Source organism: Bactrocera oleae, chromosome 5 (assembly GCF_042242935.1).
Source record: "Bactrocera oleae isolate idBacOlea1 chromosome 5, idBacOlea1, whole genome shotgun sequence".
NCBI lineage: Eukaryota > Metazoa > Arthropoda > Insecta > Diptera > Tephritidae > Bactrocera > Bactrocera oleae.
Window position 1 is genome coordinate 57,315,371 of NC_091539.1, and position 21,149 is coordinate 57,336,519.

A 21,149-nucleotide genomic window follows, 5' to 3' on the forward strand; every position below is an offset into this window, starting at 1 on the left:
TTAACTTTACAAGCGTTTTTATGAACTCTCTTCGGTTCCGGATAACGTGCATCTGAAATATTTTTACTACCAACCGCTGATGATAGTAGAAATGTGGTTATCGATATTTTTTCGTCTTTTACAATTTTTTTATAGTAATCTTTTCTTGAATTTCAATTAAGCCAGTAACATATGCCTTACGTAAGTTATAGAAACCTTGTCCTCAGTACTGCGTGTGAATAAATAGCTGTTCCTCGTATGTTATTCTATTTGCACATCTTTTACTGTACTGTACACTAGTAAAATCAACTTATGTCTAATAGGCAACCTTTTTTGTGGAGGCTGCAGAGCGAGCCAACTCGTCAGCCAGTTCGTTCCCAGCTATACCCCTGTGGCCAGGCTCCCAAATAAGGTGCATTCGGTTGTGGTCTGATAGGCTGTTCAGCCCTTCTATACACTCCTGCACTAGAAGCGATCTGACCTCATAGGCAGAGATCGCTTTTACGAGTAGTGCCGCCTGACTATCGCTAAGTATAGCAATACTTTTTCTAATAGGCTCAGTAAATTTACACTTTCCATTGTAACAAGGAAATATTCTAAACAATTTGCCAGTTGTTCAGCAACTGAACAGCTTAAGTAGAATAAGAGATGAAATAAACACGCAAGAAAACAAACTTATGTTGATTTAAAATACCATTATTGTCGAACGAAAATTTAGCTGATCCTTCTAAGTATAATTAAGATGTTCCGTAAAGCGACATATTTCACATACTTGATGATTTCAATTTTATCATAAGCACTTATGTGTATTTAATTTATGGAAATCTCGAAACCATTTTTAAACAAAAAGTATTGAAGTTGAAAAATAAACCGTGATAACTTTTTCTAAAAACATGGAATTTGAAAACGAATTAGATTACAATGTGCCTTGCAAGAAGATGAACCAGTATATGGCCTTAAGCCGCTTTTGACTTAACTCGACTTAAGTTGTTATAATATATAAATTCCTCGATGTCAACTGACGCTAGTATAACCAAATACCAAGAAGGTTATTGCCACCAGAGGGAATGTTTACGCCGTTAAGTTCTAATTTTAAAACCAGATGCCCAATTAAAATTAAAACATTCAAATTTACATAAATGTTACACAAATATATAGATAGACACATGCAGCATATATAGATATATTCCATGTATAACTCTCCTAGTTACTGTCTACCAAAAAGGCAATGAACGACCTAGTTTGCATATTTTAGATATTTTTCTTTTTTGTCTTCGTGGTTGACATTTTTTCTGCCCGTAATTCATACAGTACAACATTTTTATTTTATAGGTATATTTTTTTCGCGCGCATTTACCTTTCTGTTTGTCACCCCATTCGTACAAGAAATATGTAAATTTGTGTGTAAACAACAACAAAATATCTATAGCAAATAAAATAGCAGCTGTTGCTTTATGACATGTGCGAATTGCTTCTAATACACCTATGTATGTATGTACATAAGTGCAGTTGTATGTATAAGAAATTTTAAGAATAAATATATTTTAGCATCAAGAATGTAAATATAAAATAAGTTTCTAAAATCCCACCTTAAGTTGCTCATACTTATTTTATATTACATTTATATCATAAAATCGTCTTAGAGATTTTGACCTTTTTTCAATTTTCATCTACATACTTGAACATTTTTTTTTGTATTTTATTTTAATTTCTTTGCATTCCTTTGGTGTTGTGTGGCACATAATTCTGTGTTGTATTAAATATGATATTTAGTCATGCAACTCTCTTTGCTACACCCAAGTTCTATCAGAGCTTTGTTTCCCTGTTTGTGCACTATCTGTGTTGGTATGTACGAGTAAGTATGTAGGGGCCTTTGCGCCAGACATTTGGTAGACGCAATAATAAAAGTATGCACAGAAATTTTTTTTCTCAAAAAAAAAAACAAGAATGAAAGCTGTTGCATGCTTCTCAAAGCTGCCGATAAACAAACATAAAAACAAAGAATCCTTGACCGAATTTTTTCGTGCTATTTTGTGGGTAGATACATACCATACATCCTATGAATATGTACGTAAGTATATTTTTTTGCTTCCTGTAAGGTTATACTCTCGCATTTACTATTTAGATTTGTCATAAATATTTGGGATTATATGTAAGAGTCTGTGTTCATCTTAAAATAGTTTTATTACCTATTAATAAATTATTTGATACATTTTTCAATATAAATTATATTATTTATATTAAATTTTAATTAAAGGTGTTATACCCACTAGTAAGTCAAAAAAAAAAGAGCTTTTTTTTTGTGTTTTTTAGGCATATTATTTTATAAGTAAAAAAATGTGCATTTATAGAATTTAATGTAATTTAATAAGCGGCAATTCATTTGGAAGAATTGTGGATTTCCTTGTTCCGATTACCAGGAGCAGCTAAAAAAAAATGTGTCTGGCAGTGAGGAAGATCTTTCTGCTTAAAGTTGTCTTAAATCCAATAATCCAAAAATTTTTTATTATTGCTAGAGATAAATACTAGTAATGATCGAGGATCTAGTCAAAATTTTGATTTTTGACAAAATGGCGGTTTTCCAAAAAAAAGTAGTTTTTTCGAAAAAAAATTATACTTCAGAGTGCCTTAAAATTCAAAATTATTATCAAAAATCTTATTCTTATTCGATCACTGCCTGACAAATATAATATATCTAAGAATTGCGTATGCTTTTTATTTCGCAAATGTCTCAAATCTCTGTTCATTGTTATCGTAATTTTCGGCGTTATCAGCGTTTGGTTAGTGTTTTAAGCTCTACACACGAGTATCGAGTATCAATTAGTATTATTTATTGATAAATTTGCTGTGGGATTAATCGAGTTTGACAGCTCTGTCAACACACATTTCGCTCTCTTATTAGTCTCATACCTACTATAGAAGTGCTCATGTAAATTCTCTTGCTCAGTAAGAGCAATTTAATTGATAGGGAATTTAAAGTAGAGCGATTGCTTTAGTCCATATTTTGTTGATAACCACGTGCTTACTGAGCAATTGAATTCGTTAGTGTGGTTATGTTACACACAAAATACACACGCAAATTAATTGTTTATTTTTCTAGTCGTTGTGTAGAAAAAGTTTTATCAAAAACTACTTATTTCTGAGTATTTAAAGCTTTTTTATTAATGATTATACGAATTATAAGAAATTTGCTACTAATTTTTTATTCGTTTAAATCGAATGAAAATGTTGATGTTAACCACTTTGATACAGTTTGAAATCCGTTTTTATTCGTTATTTGTTGTTTCCTAATATTTATCGACAAAAAGCCAAATATTTCTTATTTAAAGAATGATCAATTACATTTTCAGATTGGTACATATTATTTACACTTTTTCTTCAGTGCTCTCTACAAATATTTACTTACGTTTTCCTTTATGAGACACAACGGCAGTACACATTCGTATAAGATTTGCATTGTTGTTATTATTTTTGTTCGGATTTAATAGCGTCCCAGTTTCGCTGTGCTAATTAAATACCAGATATACTGGCAGCTCCCCTCATTGATTGTCATGCACGTGTAAATTTGTACACGTACATAAGTATGTACATTAGGATGGGTTGAGTTTTTCGGAATGTAGAAGACTAATTTGTTGTTGAGAGATATTCGAGCCAATTTACTACACACATAAATATCGGTTTAATTTTTAGACAGAAACTTCGTAAATATTTGTATATTTCACCTTTATTCGAAATTAAAGCGAGATGTTTCACAGTTGGAGGATCCACATATCATCTGATGAAATTTGACGCGGACTAACAAACAAACACTACATTTTCACCTATTTTAATACAAATATTTATGGTTGCCTTCAAAAGATGCTTACATCATCCAATTTTTTATATACATACTTTTTATTAGTTTCAGTTGGGATGGTCTCTCAGTACCTTCAGTAAATTTGGTTTTTCCGGTTTCGGCACATTTTTGGAGCGCCATTCTAGTTACGTTGTCAAGCACCTCTTTTGCGACCTTTACTCGACGTCGTTTTTGTAAAATATTCACGTCTTTTAGTATAAGTCTTGTTATTAGTTTCAGTTGACACGATTCACTAGAGCTGTGAAGATCCTCTGCTTTCTCTCTAATGCAAATACGACTATTTTTAAGCACTGTTTCTTTAACCTTTTTGACGTTATCGTCGTTAACAGAGTTGGATGGACGACTCGCATGAGTCAAGTTTTCGATGACTTCACGACTTTGTCTGAATGCTTCGTGACACTCAAATACTTGTGTTCGGCAACATTTTCAACAATTTCGTAACCGTGGTTGCATTCTAATCCCAAAATTAAAAAAAAAAATGGATTTTTTTTCCATTTCTATTCCCATTCCATTGTAAATCAAAACTCACACGAACATAATAAAGGTTGTACCAAACTAGAAAAAAAAAACGAATCCAACCAGTCCGGGATTGGACTAGTCCGTGTCAAATTTGATGGTACATAAATTAAAAAAAATGTGTTGTTCACATATTCATTAAATTAACAAAAAAATCTGTTTTTAAAAAGCATGGTTTTGAAAAAATGTTGTTAGAGAAAATTTATGTTTAAGTTTATTTATAAATATTTATTTGTTTAGAAAATTGATCCGCATTAATGTTTTATATGTATACTGCTCATAAGTGTATAACTGAATTACCGGTTTGGTTGGGCCTTTTGCAAAGCGGGCATTAACCGCAACTGTATATCCATATTCACATGTGATGACACATTTACAAATATTGGTAGCCATAAAAAGGGGCTAGAATGCTAAATGACAATAAAAGACTGAAAAAATTACTACATTTCTGGTGAAATTCATTTATGCCAAAGTGAAAGTTATTAATGAATCAACAGTTTGTGGTTCCAAAAAAAAATTTTATAATAAATTTAAATTTGCTTATATACTTTATTTTCATTCTGTGATAAATATTCAAATGTAAACAGTGGTATATAAGAAATATTCCCGCATTATCGCTTCTATAGAAAAGATTTCACAAAACACATATGTGTGTCGATCCTTAATGAAGGATCTGTTGTTCACCAGAGAATGGCAAATCATTGGTTGCTTATTTTCTTGAGACTTGATGGACCTGAAAACATGTTTAGTACAAATTGTGTTTAATGCAAGAAAATATTTGTATTTAAATAGTATTTTCAACTATACCAATGGCTACGTAATTAAAATATCATTTTTTCTAACATACGAATGCATAAATTGAACAAAAACTTACACATATCCTTGCATTGACACACACATTTACACAATATTTTCCGCCGATGTACGGTAACTCATTTGTTGCTTCACGTTGTTGATTTCCGAAACGCTTGACTACAAAAGCCCATTCGCAAAATAAAAAACGTATATATGAAATAAGAATAATGATACAGAAAGCATAGTGTGTGAAGTCTTTTGAAAAAACAAAGTTTGCAATACTACAATAAAAGGCAGTGCCGCATGAAGCGCTTAAATTAAGCCACGTTTAGTTCCGACGAGCAAAGCAGCTGCTTGTTGGCTTATTTGCCTCGCTCTGTCGGTATTTGGCCGCTTGGAGTGCTATTTGGCTGACGACGAATGCGCTGTGCACCGAGCCCAGTCGAGCGGAAAGCAAGCCATCAACCTTATCCTCCTCGCTGTTGTTCGTCTTGCCGCCTTATTCGAAACTCCGTTCAACAACAACACCAACACCAGCCAACACCTTTATTATTTTTTAACATTATTTTTATAGGTTAAAAAAGAAAATAGTAGCAAATGTAGGCAAATATTTGTTTTTTTTTTGTACTATATTTGCTTATGATGGCGCTCAAGTGGGTGCTCTTTATTTTGGGTTTCAACCACTGATAATATTTGTGGTTTTTGCGCCAAACCGAGCGTTCGAAAGAAGTTCGTTGACCATTAGTGGCGGCAACTCAACCAAGCCAAACCACCCAGCAACTGCGCTACAGCCCGCTAACCAAATAGTCGGCTAAAGTACAATTTACAACAACAATAGAAAAAAAGCTTGTCAAGTTAAAGTATTATTGCAAAGAAATGCTATTACATATGTAGATTCGAAGTACGCGCGCTAGCAATTACCAAAAACCGAAAAAAGTACGGCAAAAAGATAAATAAAATAGAAATCAGCTTAGGAATTTATATTGCTTTTTATTATCGACATTTACGCGTGACGATTTTTTAAATAATTTTTTTTTTTTGTGTTTTTTTTGTAATAATTTTTTCAATATTAAATTTTTTTTTTCGAAATTTGCGTACAAGTCGGGTGTGTTTGTATTGTAAATGTATATTTCTTCTTTTAAAATATGCGTGTTGAATTTTTAATGGCTTTTTAATCAGTTAACGAGTTTTTGAATTCTTACTTTACATTCCATATTTTTTTTAAATTTGTTTGCTTACATGTGCGCACTCCACACCCTTTTTATTTTTACAATATGTTTTTTTTTTTAAATATTTTTTCTTGCATGGATATCGTATGAGGCAATAAATTTACTATGTGCAGCACCGACTTAAAAGAACTTGTAATATTAGAACTTAAATAACCCAAATTCGTTTATTCGGTCACCATTACTGTAGTTTTGGATATATAATATATTGATTCCATAGTCTAGTTGTCAAAATGACATATATTGCATTTTTTAAGATCTGAAATTTTCGAATAACTTCAATTAACAAGAAAAAACCATAAATATACATACATACAATACATACTTTTTGTATGTACTTGTTGAAATTCCAATAATTAGTTCTTATTTACTCCAAGATTATTTAATTACCTAGACCTGTTTGCGTTAATTAATCGTTGTTTTGTTGTTGCTCTCCTACTTAGGTGAGTCAACGCATTCAAATAACGTACGATATTGCTCATATACATGTGAACAATATTACATATTTTCCTTTCTCTTTTGCAATAATGCTTATTTTTTTATATTTTTTTTAAGGTTAACTGCTTAATTTTATCTGATCGAGACCATGCGCAGTATTTGAAAACAAATTATACAGTTGCTTTTGTTGTTATTGTTTTTTTTTAACGTTCTCACCTACACATGCAACGCAAGTTAGAGGTTATGAGATAGGTCAAATAACACTAAAGATCATGTGATTTAAATACAATTTCCAAATACTATTTATCGTACGAAATAAAGTTCAAAGACAACTCGCTACCAAAAGGTGTAAAAATTAGTTCATCAAAAGAAATTGAAAACGAAAAAAAAAACCGAAGCTATAATACTTTTCACAATTGAGTTTGACCGGTCGGTTTGTATGACAGCTATTTGTTATAGCAGTCCGATCTGAACAATTTTTTCGCAGATTACACTGTTGCCTTGGACAATAATACATCCATGTCCGTTGCCTCGACAGTCGGGGCAACGTAACCAGAACGGACCCGGATTTTGATCCGACCAAGGACTGTCAACTCGGCAGAAACCACCACCCATTGCAGACACAGAGCTCGAGTTGCCTCGCGAATCTAGAGTGACCCTCGCGCAACTTCGTTCTGGATACTGTAGCAGGTTAAACTCCTACCTATCCAGAATAGACCCTGACATACCAAACACATGTCCTGCATGCAATGAGTCTCCGCATGACACTAACCACCTCTTTGCATGCCCAACAAACCCCACTCATCTAACACCCCTCTCCCTATGGTCCGACCCCGTCGAAACAGCTCGTTTCCTGGGCCTTCCGTTAGATGACCTCGACGACAACGAATCTAGAATTTATCACCCAAACGGGGATTAGATAATCGTTATTACAACAACAACAACTCGGCAGAATTCAAATGAAGAGCTTCTTGGTGAGAAAAGGACTTGTGCAAAAATTTTCGATGAGTTCGCGTATAAACGCACAGATATACAGACGGACATGGCTGAATCGACTCAGCTCATCATGCTGATCATTTATATATACCTTTTTATAGGGTCTGCGACGTATCCTTCTGGGTGTTCCAAACTTCGTGTTAAACTTAATATACCCAGTTGAGGGTGTAAAAATAACATTGCCTTGTACCATACATACATACATACATGCACGTACATTTTAAATATGTCGAAGCGTAATAGCGCCAAACAAAAACATTCATTTATCTGCGCTGTTGTTGTAAATATGCCATAATTTCCCAAGGTGGCCACCCAAACTCTAGTCTCCAATCCAGTTAACTGTTCTCTGTTGTATTTGTTGTTGTAAGACAACTTGTTTCGCTGATAGCTCATTGAGTGCTAGTGTCCGGTTAGTTGTATAAGTGCAAGCAAAGCAATACAAACGTTACAAACAACTGAATATTAGCTTATGAAGTGAATGACTACCAACTGGCCTGCTGGCTGGCTGACTGGCTTGGCGGCCGAAAGTGTGACTGAGGAAAATAAAAGCGAAACTAAGCATAGAAATCGAAACTGAAACTAAAAGGCGTTAAAAAATCACATTCACTTTTTGTTGCCTCAACAGCAGCAACATTGCGTTGCAATAGCAGCATTAATATGAAAAAAACAAAAATACATCAACAACAACAAAATTAACAACCAACAGTTGCGGCGGTTAAAGTGTCTTCCAAGTAATGCGCATGCGCACCCATATGTTGAGCAAGTTGCCGCTTTGCGTTCGCATGAGCCATCAATGCTTGGTTAGCTAGCTGGCTGCCCGGCTGGCAGTCGTGGTTGTGGTTGTGGCTGTCTTGCCTAGTCTTTTTGTTTGTTGGTCAGGCAAACAGTTAACCATTTGCTGGCGATTTGTCCAACTGACTTAGAGACCAAGTTAACTAACTCGCTGCATAACAACAGCAACAGCAACAACAACCACCATGATTAGAGTACGACAAAAAAAGTGTAGCCATTAACTTGCAAAGCATTGACTGAGCTGTAAACTGAAGTGGTAATAAAAACTGTTCGGTGGCAAAACTAATATGCGCGCATGCATCTATATGTATGTATGTACACACATATGTAGATATGTTCTTATGTATTGCATCTACATATGTTGTTGCAATCACTGTGTATGACTTAGTGTCAGCGCTGCAGTGCCAGTTTATTACTGTTAAGTTTTTAATGTTTTTTTTTGTAAGATTCTAAAGTTTTGTTGTAGTTTTCACCTGTTCTTATCTTCGTGTAGTGGTTCTTTCACCTCTTCTTCTTCCTTTTAGAAGTGTATGCCTCGTTGTTTACCGATTGATGATTGCTAATAGGAAAAATGCGAACAGTAGAGACCAACAACAGCAAATGCGCTGAAGAATGGTGTGATGGCGTTCATGGCAGTTCCACCTGCTAACCAATTGTCGAGCCTTACAAGCTGTTGCGAAGCAAAAAAGGCAGATTTTTCTTCAATTAATTTTTGTTTGTGTCTCTGTGTGTACCATAAATATGTATGTATGTGAGCATGCGTGCTCGTGTGTGTTTTCGCATTAAAGGTTGCAGGTGAATGTTGTTTTGCCGGCCGGCCGCCCGTCGCTACATGCTGCCTTTCTGTTGTACTTGACATCGCTCTAATGTGAAAAACTAAACACTTGCCTTGCAGCTGCCGCAGTTTGATGTATGTATGTAAATATGTGTGCGTTTATATTGTATATGAGGATGATACGTTGCCAATTGCATCTAAAAAGTCAGACACACCTAAGTACAAACCATTGGTATGTTAATACCCACCTGCATAGCATGCCAATGGCGCCAGCTAACACGACTATTAAAGTTTTTATAGATACAAATATATTTGAATAGAAATTGTTGTACCCTAAATGAAAATATTATTAGTTAAAGCAATTAAATATATCGATTTTTTATTTCATCCCCGAAGTAACAAGTTTCAAGATTAATTAAACTTTGGTTCTGTGGTTATTTAAATATTTGCTTTGTCTTCTTAACCTAACCCCACAATTCACACATATTTTTCCGTTCATTGTCCTTCGATAGCCCATCCAAACAATCTACCATGTGATCAGATTTGAACCGGACTGAAAAAAACTATATTTTAACATATTTTTATACAAATCTTTCTATATACTTGCCTCGGCTGGGATGACGAATTAAGCGAATTTTGTTTTTTTGGTTTCGGCTTATACATTTTCGAAGTTATATTCATAAACCCATGTCTGGTCATTAGTACCGATTCGATAAATGTAGGGTTTTCAGCTACTTTGTCAGGTATTTCTTTTGCGACCTTTACTCGACTTCGTTTTTTCAAAAGATTCAGTTCTTTTAATATGAGTCTAGCGTTGACTTTCATTTACCCAAAACATTAACCGAAATGCGATGAGTCGATCTATGAAAAATTTTGAGATCCTATTTTTCTGGTGCCAACACGACGATTTTCAAGCACTGTTTCTTAAACTTTTTCGATGTTAACAGAAGTGGATGGATAGTATGAGGCAAGTTTTCAATGACTTCACGATCTTAACTTTTTTCGACGCCGTTTTTTGTAGCTTTTATGTTTCCATTCAAAAGGCAAGTGATTCTCTGTCAAGGTCAACATTACATCATTGAAGCAGGAGATAATCAATGGAGAACCTTTAGTATAGATTACCGAATACAAGTTCAATGTATGAATTTTTTCTCTTTTAAATTTACTAAAATTTTTTTTTTATAAAATTCAAAAAAAGTTAAATTTAGACAATGATTCGATAGTTCAGTACTTCAGTTTCGAATATTGTTTAAAATTCTAACGTCGTTTATTACAGTAAAAGTGTTCATTTATAGTTTAACTGTAAGATTTAAGAATATTATATACCTGATAAATTAGATACCTTTGCCTGTAGAATATTAGACTTTGAACATCATTTACCAAAAATACTTAATGACCTTAGATATTTCGCCGTGGAAATGTTCGTTTCGTGGATATCTTTGTACATTATATGTAAGTCATAAATTTGTTCCACATAATCTCATTTACTGTCCTTTGAGAAGACTCTGAAATATGATCTCTTAATACGTTTTATTGAATTACCATCATTTGTTGTTTACATTTTCTCTATGTTTCCCTAATTATTTTCCACTGACATTGCAATTCTGTCAAATTACAATAAAAACTCGTTTGACAAGCAAACAAGCGGCTTAAATAGCCTTCAAACCTTCGGGAAGTGAAATGAGTTTTAAAGTTTACCCTGTAATTAAATTTAATTTGCGTAAAGGACGAAACTAACACGATTAACTATGCTAGTGGACGGACTGTGCCGGCTGCCTTATTAAGAGACGTGAGAAAACTGCTGAATTGAGAGAAAGGTGAAGGAAACAACAAAGAAAAAACAAAATAACGAATGTACAAATGAAATGTTGATGAATTGACATTTCCTCGACAAGCTGAGTTGTTTTTTTTAGTCGCTACCTAAAGTAAATAAACGACGAAGAGGATTTTGTAGGACTCATGGAGGGACTGTTGCATGAAGAGATAAGAAAAGAAAAGGAAACTCGTTTACAAACAAAATAAGTGTATTAAAAGTAACATAACAACAAAAACTGCATATGTACATACATATGCCATTATAAAAACAGGTATTCACACATAACCTCAAAAAGCAGGCAAACAACATGTAACTAACCAACCAACCAGGTGATGGAAAGTCACGACACGCCAGGGGTATCCGATTGCGCAGAGGTAGGGAAATATGGTGGCAGGCTAGTCAGCCGGCAAGCAGTGGCAACAGTCAAAGGTTTTACACGTTTGGAACCCCAGAGAATTGGCCAACATAAGCCGTCTATTCTGATAAAGCTGAGAGAAAACGTAATAAAAATGGACAACGCGCTGAATGATGATGATACCTCTATGGGGTATGATATGAGAGGGGTTAGGGCGGTGTAGTATGTGACGCGAAACTGGCAGAACAAGTAAATCGTCACGAATTCTGGTTAAAGTGGTGTTTCAAAGAATTTTCGAAGAAGGTAAATTGATGTAAAAATATATACACGTATCCGCACTCATATTGACAAACGTACCGACTACAAACAAAAGCAAGAAGAATGCTTGCTTGCTTGTAACGCGATTTGGCCATAGCCCGTCGTCATCGTCATAATACAATTTAAAAACGAAGCGAAGCAAATGCCAAAGCGGACGTAAGAAAAATAAATTTCAAAACAGAAGCAACAAAAAATGCTAAAAGCTAACCAAGTGTAAGAATTACACAAACAACAACGTAATCAGAGGCAATAACCAGCCAAGAAGAACTAAGAACTGGTCTGGCTGGCTCGCAGCTTGTCTTAATAAGAAATCTCGGTTGAAGAAATACTAACAACTCGTTGCTCGCAGCGAAATTGTGGTAGAAATAAATAACCATGATATTTATTTCTGGTTTTTTTTTCCACTTAAGTCAGTTGTTGTTTTTTTTACAACACGCATCGAGTGGCAGCGACGACGGCGGCCGTGTCTGAAGACGAAGTTCGTGCATGAAATAAAACTTTGTGCAGCTGCCTTAAGACTGGTTTGATTGGTGGGCTGATTGCCGCTGCTGCCGTTTCTTTAGACACGGTTGGCTGAGAAAATGTTGCAAGTTTCTTGGCACATGCATATACTCCCCGTATATCGTGTCGTATGTTTGTGTATATGTATGTGAAAATAATGGTTTTATAATTAAAGTACTGATATAAATTTGATATAAATGTCATAAATCGTTCGTTCGTTCGCTCATCGCTTTTGGTTTATGGGGCTAAAATCTTTGATTGTAGGTTACGATTTCTTTTGTTCTTCGCGATAATGACAGAAAATGGATTTATTGTGGAATGTAGAAAAGAACTGGTATTACTAGCTAAAAATGGTTGAAAAAATATAAACATAATTGGAAGATGGGAAAGTATTTCAAGTAGATATGTATGTAACTGGTAATTTGAAATAGCCAAGTGATTTTTTACGGTCAACTTTGCAAGCAAATAGGTTTAATATCGCTTTTTTTATAGAAGAATTTAATGAGCTTTGTAAGCGGAAAAGGTATTAATTATATTATACTTGATCAAATTTGACCCGGACTGACAACATATTTACTTAATTTAATACAAATAATAATACGATAGCTGAGCAATTACACGCGTTTCATGTTTGGCCAGAAATTCAGTCACAATCATGCCATGTGGAACGAATTCAAGGTGAACCACAACATGGTAATGAAAGAAGGCAATAAGCATTGATTTTTTGGCTCATTTTTAAAGCGCCATTTGTTAGATTGTTTCGACATTATATTCATAAGTTCACGTCCCGTTACCATTAATGATGCGTTTGATGAATGTAGGGTTCTCAGTTACGTGGTCAAGCATCTCTTTTGTTCTCTACACGACGTGGTTTTTGCAAAAGATTCAAGTCATTTGGAACGAGTCTATCATTGATGTTGAGATGCTCTACTAGCTCTAACGATTACCAGAGGGTGTTGGATGACTGGCATGAGTCAAGTTTTCGATTACTTCACGACCTCCACTCAATGGTTGCTGCCACTCAAATTTTTGTGTTCTGCAATATTTTCAACGATTCTGTGGCATCTTCTTCTCTGGGAAAATTTCCAGCAAACTCGTTGTGGTAAAAATCGCCAGAAAATCTATTCGCTTCGTAAACAAAATACGCACTAATTGATATATGGAGATCAAACTTCACACGAGCATTAAAAGGTTATACCAATCTAAGAAAAAATTGTTATATATTATATTGGGTTTGCGCGCGCAGTCTAGTCCGGATCAAATTTAATCAGATGGTATGCATACCAGTACACTAAATTTAGAAGTCTACATACATACTTGTACATATATTGTCCAATAATAAAAATATATAAATTTTTGAATACCGTAATCCTTCGCACAGCTGATATATTTTTATACTTATAAGTATAAAAAACATATTCCTTGCAAAAATGCACTTCAACATTTGCCTTACTATGATAAGGGATGAATGCTAATAATATTTTAATATTCAATGAGCGGAATTTTTCGTACACCATGACCTAGTGCTACCGTATGTATTGCCGAAAAAACTTTGCTAACGCAATCATAAAAAGAAATATATATATTTTTTTCACCATTAAGCAGGTTATTCCAAAGTTGTGTTATTTACATTACAGAGCAACCCTCTAATATTGCCACTTAGAGCACTTAATCCCTTCCGTTGCTCTTCTTGTTATGAGCTAAACCGAATATACATTATGAAGGGTCACTTTTTCACTTTTTCAATTATTCACTTGTTTGCTTATTGAATTTTATTGAACACAATTGCTGCACACACACTCAAGTGTTAGAATTGCTATATACGAACATATTAAGATATGTGGAGCAACAGTAAATGCGATAATCATTTGTGCGCCCCTAACTAATAACTTATTGTTGCTTGGGTTGAGAGTAGCGCAGATGGCGGGTGGTTGACATGCTATTTTTCCACTAGATGTGGTTGTTGTCTATCATCTCATATTTTTGTTTACTACAAGTATATTTGTTATGTTGTTGAAGTTTTGAAAAACTATTGTTTCTCTTTTGTGAACTTTTCGCTGGCGGTAAGAAATTATCGGCAGTATTGAAAATGGCTGTCAGCTGTGTTCCAGCCTCACCCTTTTTTCGATTTATACACGTTTCTTACAGAATTTTTCTCATAACACAATATAACCTTTATTGTGTCCACCCACTCGTCTAATGCTGTGTCCACAAGTCGTCGTGTGTAAATGTTTAGGCATGAGGCGCAAAATTTAAGCAGAAGAAAAGGTAATTTGTTTGTCAACATTACCATCCATTATCCTTATTGTGGCAGCTTTTTGCTGTTTACTCTTATTTTATTTGGTATTTTGCTCTTTTCAAATGCAACAGGCGCAAGCAACAGTCAACCACAATGAAGTATGAGTAATGAGGCATTATAGGCATATTTTTCATTGTTTGGTTTGCATTGTTGTGATTTTTTTTTTGCAAATATACAAAACAATGTGAGAACGGAAAAGGTAAATACTGTATATTCAAAAGTAGTTATACGGTGGTTTTCTTTGGTCGTTGCGATTTCGTTCTTCAAACGTCTTAATAATGCTATATAATACTTGTATTTGCAGTTAGTGGAAAGGTCAAATTCCACTCTTTCAGAACATAGACGTCATAATATGGTAGCATACTGTTGGATCCCTGCACACTTTGGACAGTCCTCTCAAGACAAAAGTTCGGATTTTTTACCATTGGACAGATTCATGTACTATTAATAGCCATTAAATACTTTTTTTGTTTGTGCGCTCCCTGTGCACCCACTGTGCATAGAGCTTTCGCATACCGAAATATTCATGAACGTTACTTTTGGTATGTTTTATCATTTTGAAGGTTATATCTCACTCCAAAACATCGATTCATTATCAGTACATATTGATGTGTCACAGAAGATTGCCATGAACATTGTACTCACTCATTTGTCCACAAAATTTCACTCTGACATTCTTCAAATGAGTCACATTTGCCTATTAGTCAGTTTCTATTAGTCAGCTTTCGGTTTTTATTACTATCATAGATATAGTTACATTTTAATAGCGTGCGACTTCAAACTTCACACTCCTCCTTACTCCGCACATTTACTTCTTTATCTTTTCTTTGCCCTATCTGCTTTCATTTTCATTTAAGTAAATTTTATTTCCATCGTTTTTGTATGTCTGCTCGTGTATTTTCTATTTTTTCACCTAGTTTATTGTGCATTCATACATATTATGTTCATTCATCCATCATCCGTTCATTGATTAGTCCAAAGAAATGAGGTATATTGCCGATGTGGCGTTAACTTGGCAGCAAAAAAAAAAAACAAAAAAAATTCCAAAAAGAGCAGACAAAACAATAATAACAGTTTTTATGACAATCATAACATTGGCTAATAGCAACAGCACAACTAGCATCCAGCAGCAGCTCCATTAAGCAATAATAAGAGTTAATCGTTTGTAGATTTTATGGCACAAAACGAAAACATAAACATATGGCATATTTATGTATACAAGGTGCGCAACAAATTTTTATGAATGAGAATAAGTACCTGTAGCGATTTTATGGCAATGTGTTTTTTTTATAAACAAGTGTACACTAATCAAGATGTGTTCCGAAGTACAGAGGATTTTATAAAAGAAATTGCTATAATGTGCTATTTAAATCTGTTAATCTTGTATAATGTAATAATGTATAATACCGGATCATTCATTCGTAAGCATAAAAAGTTTTTATATACTGCACATGTTCCAGCTCAGTCCATCATAACATTATTCCTATGAAGTCGGTAGAGTCTCTCATTTTTCAGCAGTTTTTAATGTTTGTGATATATTTACTAGCACATGTTTATACCTGCCGAGCCATTGGCACACAGTGGAGGAATTCCATCCAGGGTCGTTTGATGTATTGTATTGAAGAAGTAAAATATTGTATATTGTTTTTTCATTCCTCTTTTTTTTCTCCAATTAAACTACACACATCGATAAGCCTTTTCATTACCCAGTAATTTGAATACAATTTTTAAGAGCAACGAAAAGGGAAATGTAGAAATCTCCAATAATATTTTGCACAAGATTTGTCTTTTGAAATTTGTTCACAAATTTGAGAACTCTGCATTTCATAAGTTCACAAATTCAGGGAAATTTGTGTTTCATAAATTCCCAAACTTTGAAATCTGTGTTCATAAGCTCACAAATTTAGTAAATTCTGTGTTTCGTAAGTTCAAAAATTTGGAGAAATTAGTATTTCATAAGTTCACAAATATAGGAAACTCTGGTTTTCCCCTAATTTGGGCTAATACTACATGTGTGTGTGTATAGATTTTGAATTTTCACTCCAAATTTACTAGCAAAAATTATATAAACATTAGAACACTACATCGAATTTTCCTACTTTTTGCTCTTCTTTCTTCCAATTTCGCTGCCCGATATTTTATTCGTGATTTTCACACATTTATTGTTATTAATATATACTTCCTTGTTCTTATTGTTGTACATACATACATACGTATAGAATGAAAATTAGATAAAAGCTTTTGTGGGTGAATGCAACCTCCAGCCAGCCGGTGAACAAATAGATACATACAAACACAAGAGCTTAAGTAACAACAAAACATAATAAAATAAAAGTATAATAATCACGAATTGTATTGTGTGCAAAGCAAAAAGAAAAATATCAACTGCAACGATAACACCTATATAAATACAACAATAAAAAATACATACGTATAAGTATATATAGTTTGTTTGAATGTGCGTTGTATGAGCAACAGTAGCCTGCAACAATAATCATTGCTCGTTGTTGGTGATGTGTAGGTACAAAACTACAAACAAATGGACATGCGTACATGTGTACTTATATATCACTGCCAATATTTCCATTTAATATGTAGTGCTATTTTAACATCTACTCTTTATGCATATTCGTGTGGGGATCCCTCGTTTTTGTATGCACTTACATTTTTATGTATTGTATGTTTGTACGTTTATGTATTTGTCATCCAGTCATTTGGTTCGTCAGTTGGTTTTTATTTTGCTGACGCGCGTATTTATATATATATGAATGTGTGTGTGTGTGCATTAAAATTTCTTTTATTTCCTCACCGCTGCTATGTGCGTGCGTGCACACTCTGTACTTGTATTGTATGTGCAGTTGTTTGTATATTTGTTCTTATACTAAATGCTCATATTTAAATTCTATTATGAATGTGATTTGCTTGAATGTGATTTTTTGCTTTGTTCTATATATTATACATACATATGTATACTCACACGTAATTTCATTCATTCACTCATTCATTTATTGGTGTTGACTAGTCTGAGATGTGCCTGTTCATTCACTAACAACCGGCAGCGGCAGACAGTGAAAGCAACAACTACAACAACAATAACAGTAACAATAATAACAGCAAAAATAATGGCATCAGTAATAGCGTCAATGAGCGAGTGAGTCGTCCAGGGCAGCCAAACCGCCACTAAGTAGCTAGCTAGACAGCCAAAAAAGCCACAAACCAGCCATTCAGTCAGTCCGTCCGTCCGTCCGTCTGTCAGCCACTCACTAAGCCACATTGGTTTTGGTTTCGTCTGATTTGGTTGGTGTTTGCTATGTTTTGTTAGTATTTTGTGATTGCTTCTATGGTATTATATGCCGACTTTGCTGTTATTGTTGTAGCTGATTTTTTCTCTGCACTAAATTTTATTGCTGTGAAATCTTTTTTGTGCATTCGCTCTTGCTTTGTTATTATCACGTGAATGTGCTGATAGATATACTTACACTCAAACTTGTGTTTGTAGATATGTTTGCGCATACGTAGCATAGCGCCGGCGTCAAACAGTCTGCCAACAGTTTGTCCAACAACCGTTCTGCGAGGTGGCAATTGCTTAGCAGCTTTTAACTTGCCGCTTTTTATCTATATTTAATTTGTATTGTATATACATTTGTACACACATATATCTTGTATGTATGTTTATCTGTTATAATATGCACATCACTGTATAAAAATATGCACATGAGCACGGCTTTTATTAGGTATGTGTATCTCTCTCTGTGTATGTGTGTGCGTGTGTTTGCGCTGCGCTGGTGTTTTCGGTTTTTTTTTGCTCATCTTACATTTAGAGTCTACATTCTTGTTTTGTTTGTTGCTTTTGTTTACGCCGCTTGTAGGGGAGAAAATAAACGAAACTCACAAATGAAAATAAGCGAAGCCAGAAAAAAGTATGTATAATTTTTATTCCTTTGTTCACACGCGCGCAACAGTTGGTTGGTTGTGTGTTCAGTTCGATTTTTTATTGTTTTCCGAGTGCTGCTGCTTTGCTTTGTTGTTGTTGCTGTTGGTGTCGCTTCATTTTGGTTTAGTTTTTGTTGTTGTTCATGTTGCCATAGTCAGCAACAGCAACTCTTGGTGCTGCGACAGCGCCGCCAACGTTTTAGTCATTCCATTTTTTGCTCGCAATCACAGGCGCCACACGCCACGCCATACATACATATGTACATACGCTATTTGTGTATGTACACATGTAGATTGGTGTTTACCGTTGTGTTGTGTCACTTTGCAGAATGCTGCGTTGAAATTTTGTATGCACATGTGCACATACAAACACTGATGCGCGCCCTACTACACACCTGAGTCATACGTATTTAATTTTTTGTTTACTTTATGATTTTCTAGCAGCTAAAAATACCGGCAGTTCACTGTAATGGGTTGTTTGTTTGGATGCAAGTTTTATTTTAGAAAAAAAGAAAAGAAAATAAGCAATTGACACATGGCACAAACCTACATATATATAAGCAGAATACGAATATGTATTGTATTTGATTAGTCAATGAGGTTTGGCGTACTTACTACAAATTTGCCGCCTGCCTGACCTACGACAATTATCGGTTTTTGTTTTTATTTCTCATTCGTTTTGCTATGATACGCTGATCTGATTTGTTTGCTGATTAGGCTTCACGATAACAATCGCACTGTTGCTCCGCTTTGCATAATATCGTACTCGCTTGTTTGTATGGGCAAAGTTTTCTGTTTTGTTTGAGGGTCTACATGGCGTATGAGTAACTTCAATTGCATATTTTTGCAATTGGCTCATGAATTTTCATGGTTCGTGTGTATTTGTTGATAGTACAATATATTTGTTTGAATGTGATTCCTGAGAGTATTACATTTATAGATCAATATTAGAGTGCTGCACTTTGGGCGGTGTACGCAAGGTGGATTCAGATATGGATATTGTTTGCGTACAGTAATTGTTCAGTGTGAGATTTTTAACACGCTTATATTAGCTTGGGTTGTATTTAATTTTAAATAATAAATTACGAGCTGCCTGTTGGACTTTCAGGCTATTAACATGGCAGCATCTGACTGTAAATAATTACGTATAATTACAATTTTTATAGTTTCTTACTTATTATTATAGAACTTATGATTAATAACAAGTGTAGCTTATGTACAATAGCTAATACTTCATTTAAAATAATAATACAATAATAAAATATATATTTCATTATTTAAAATTTTAGTAATTATTAACCCTTATGTTAGTAATCAACTTTACCGACGTCTTTTAGCAACCGGGTACCGGGGTACCCACAATCTGAATATTATTATTATTTTGTTTATTTTATTAAAAAAAAATTTTCTAAAAAATTGTTTTCTTCAAATATTAATAGTCAGTGACCATTTAAAGAAAAAAATAATAACAACGTAGAATAAAAAAAAAATTAAAAAATGAACTCACAAATAGCATTTTTTTAAGTTAAAAAACGACGATTTGAGAGCTTAAAATGAAATATTGAATTTTTTTAAAATTATTCACACAAATATACCGCGCTGGGTACCTGGGTACCCGGTTACTAACATAAGGGTTAACCACACTTAGTGGGTAAGGCCAAAAAAAGGCGAATTTTGGGAATTAAGCACAAAAATTACTGTATCAATTGTTTTACAATTTTGAGGGCATATTTATACATATTCCAAGAATTAGTAAATAATTTTTGAGTTGCACGCAATCACTGTCGACGCGAAAAAAAGTCACCATTGTTGTCCTGATTGAAACTTTTCCGTGAATGAAACTTAAAAAAAAACTCACTAGAAGATGGCGTTTAAAAAAGTTGAACTTCACCGTCTTATTTAGAATGCCTAAATTCGATTTTGATCAAAATATGCAGAATACTTTTGATAGTGATCGGATCACTTGTCTCCGAACAGATACACAAGCAGATGCGAAAAATGCTGTTTTCAAAAAACGCGTTTAAAGATAAACTGATAGAGCTAATTGAACTGCGGCTGCACTTTAGACGACTGTAACTCCAAAAATATTTGAGATATTAATTTAAAATTTTATTTCTGTTATTTTCAAAAGAAATAATTTTTTTTTTCATTTCACACTAGGTGTGCCCATTAAAATAGAGTAAAATTTCACAGATGTTCAAATATTGAAACTCATTTCGGGGCAAGCCGTCAGATTTTTCTCGGTTATATCCTATTAATAGTCTGTTATTCCCCACATACATATGTACATACATACCTTATAGATATGCTATATGTGTACCATAATTTTTAAATTATTTTATAAATGCGCTGTTAGATAATTTTAATTGTATTTCCGCTTGATGATATTTGATGAGTAAGTCCTATGACATGCAAATTTACGCAACTGTGGTCATAAGTATGAAATAACGTTCTATATGTTAAACCGTCTAAACGTGTTCTGATAAATTGAGGTTTTCCAAGGAATTTGGAGAGTTTAGTTAAATCAAGTACAATTGATTTCCTGGATCTGATT

The 21,149-nt window shown here is 34.0% G+C and overlaps 1 protein-coding gene and 1 long non-coding RNA gene across 8 annotated transcripts in view; one reads left to right on the plus strand and one right to left on the minus strand.

Moving 5' to 3' along the window:
• Dsp1 (Dorsal switch protein 1) overlaps positions 1-21,149 on the plus strand; it is a 52,896-nt gene that overhangs the window by 15,674 nt on the left and 16,073 nt on the right. The window lies entirely within an intron of this gene.
• LOC118683475 (uncharacterized) lies at positions 4,967-6,094 on the minus strand. Its single transcript, XR_004979296.2, has 3 exons — positions 6,033-6,094; positions 5,226-5,323; positions 4,967-5,084 (listed from the first exon to the last, which is right to left on the minus strand). It is a non-coding gene; the product is annotated as an uncharacterized lncRNA (long non-coding RNA).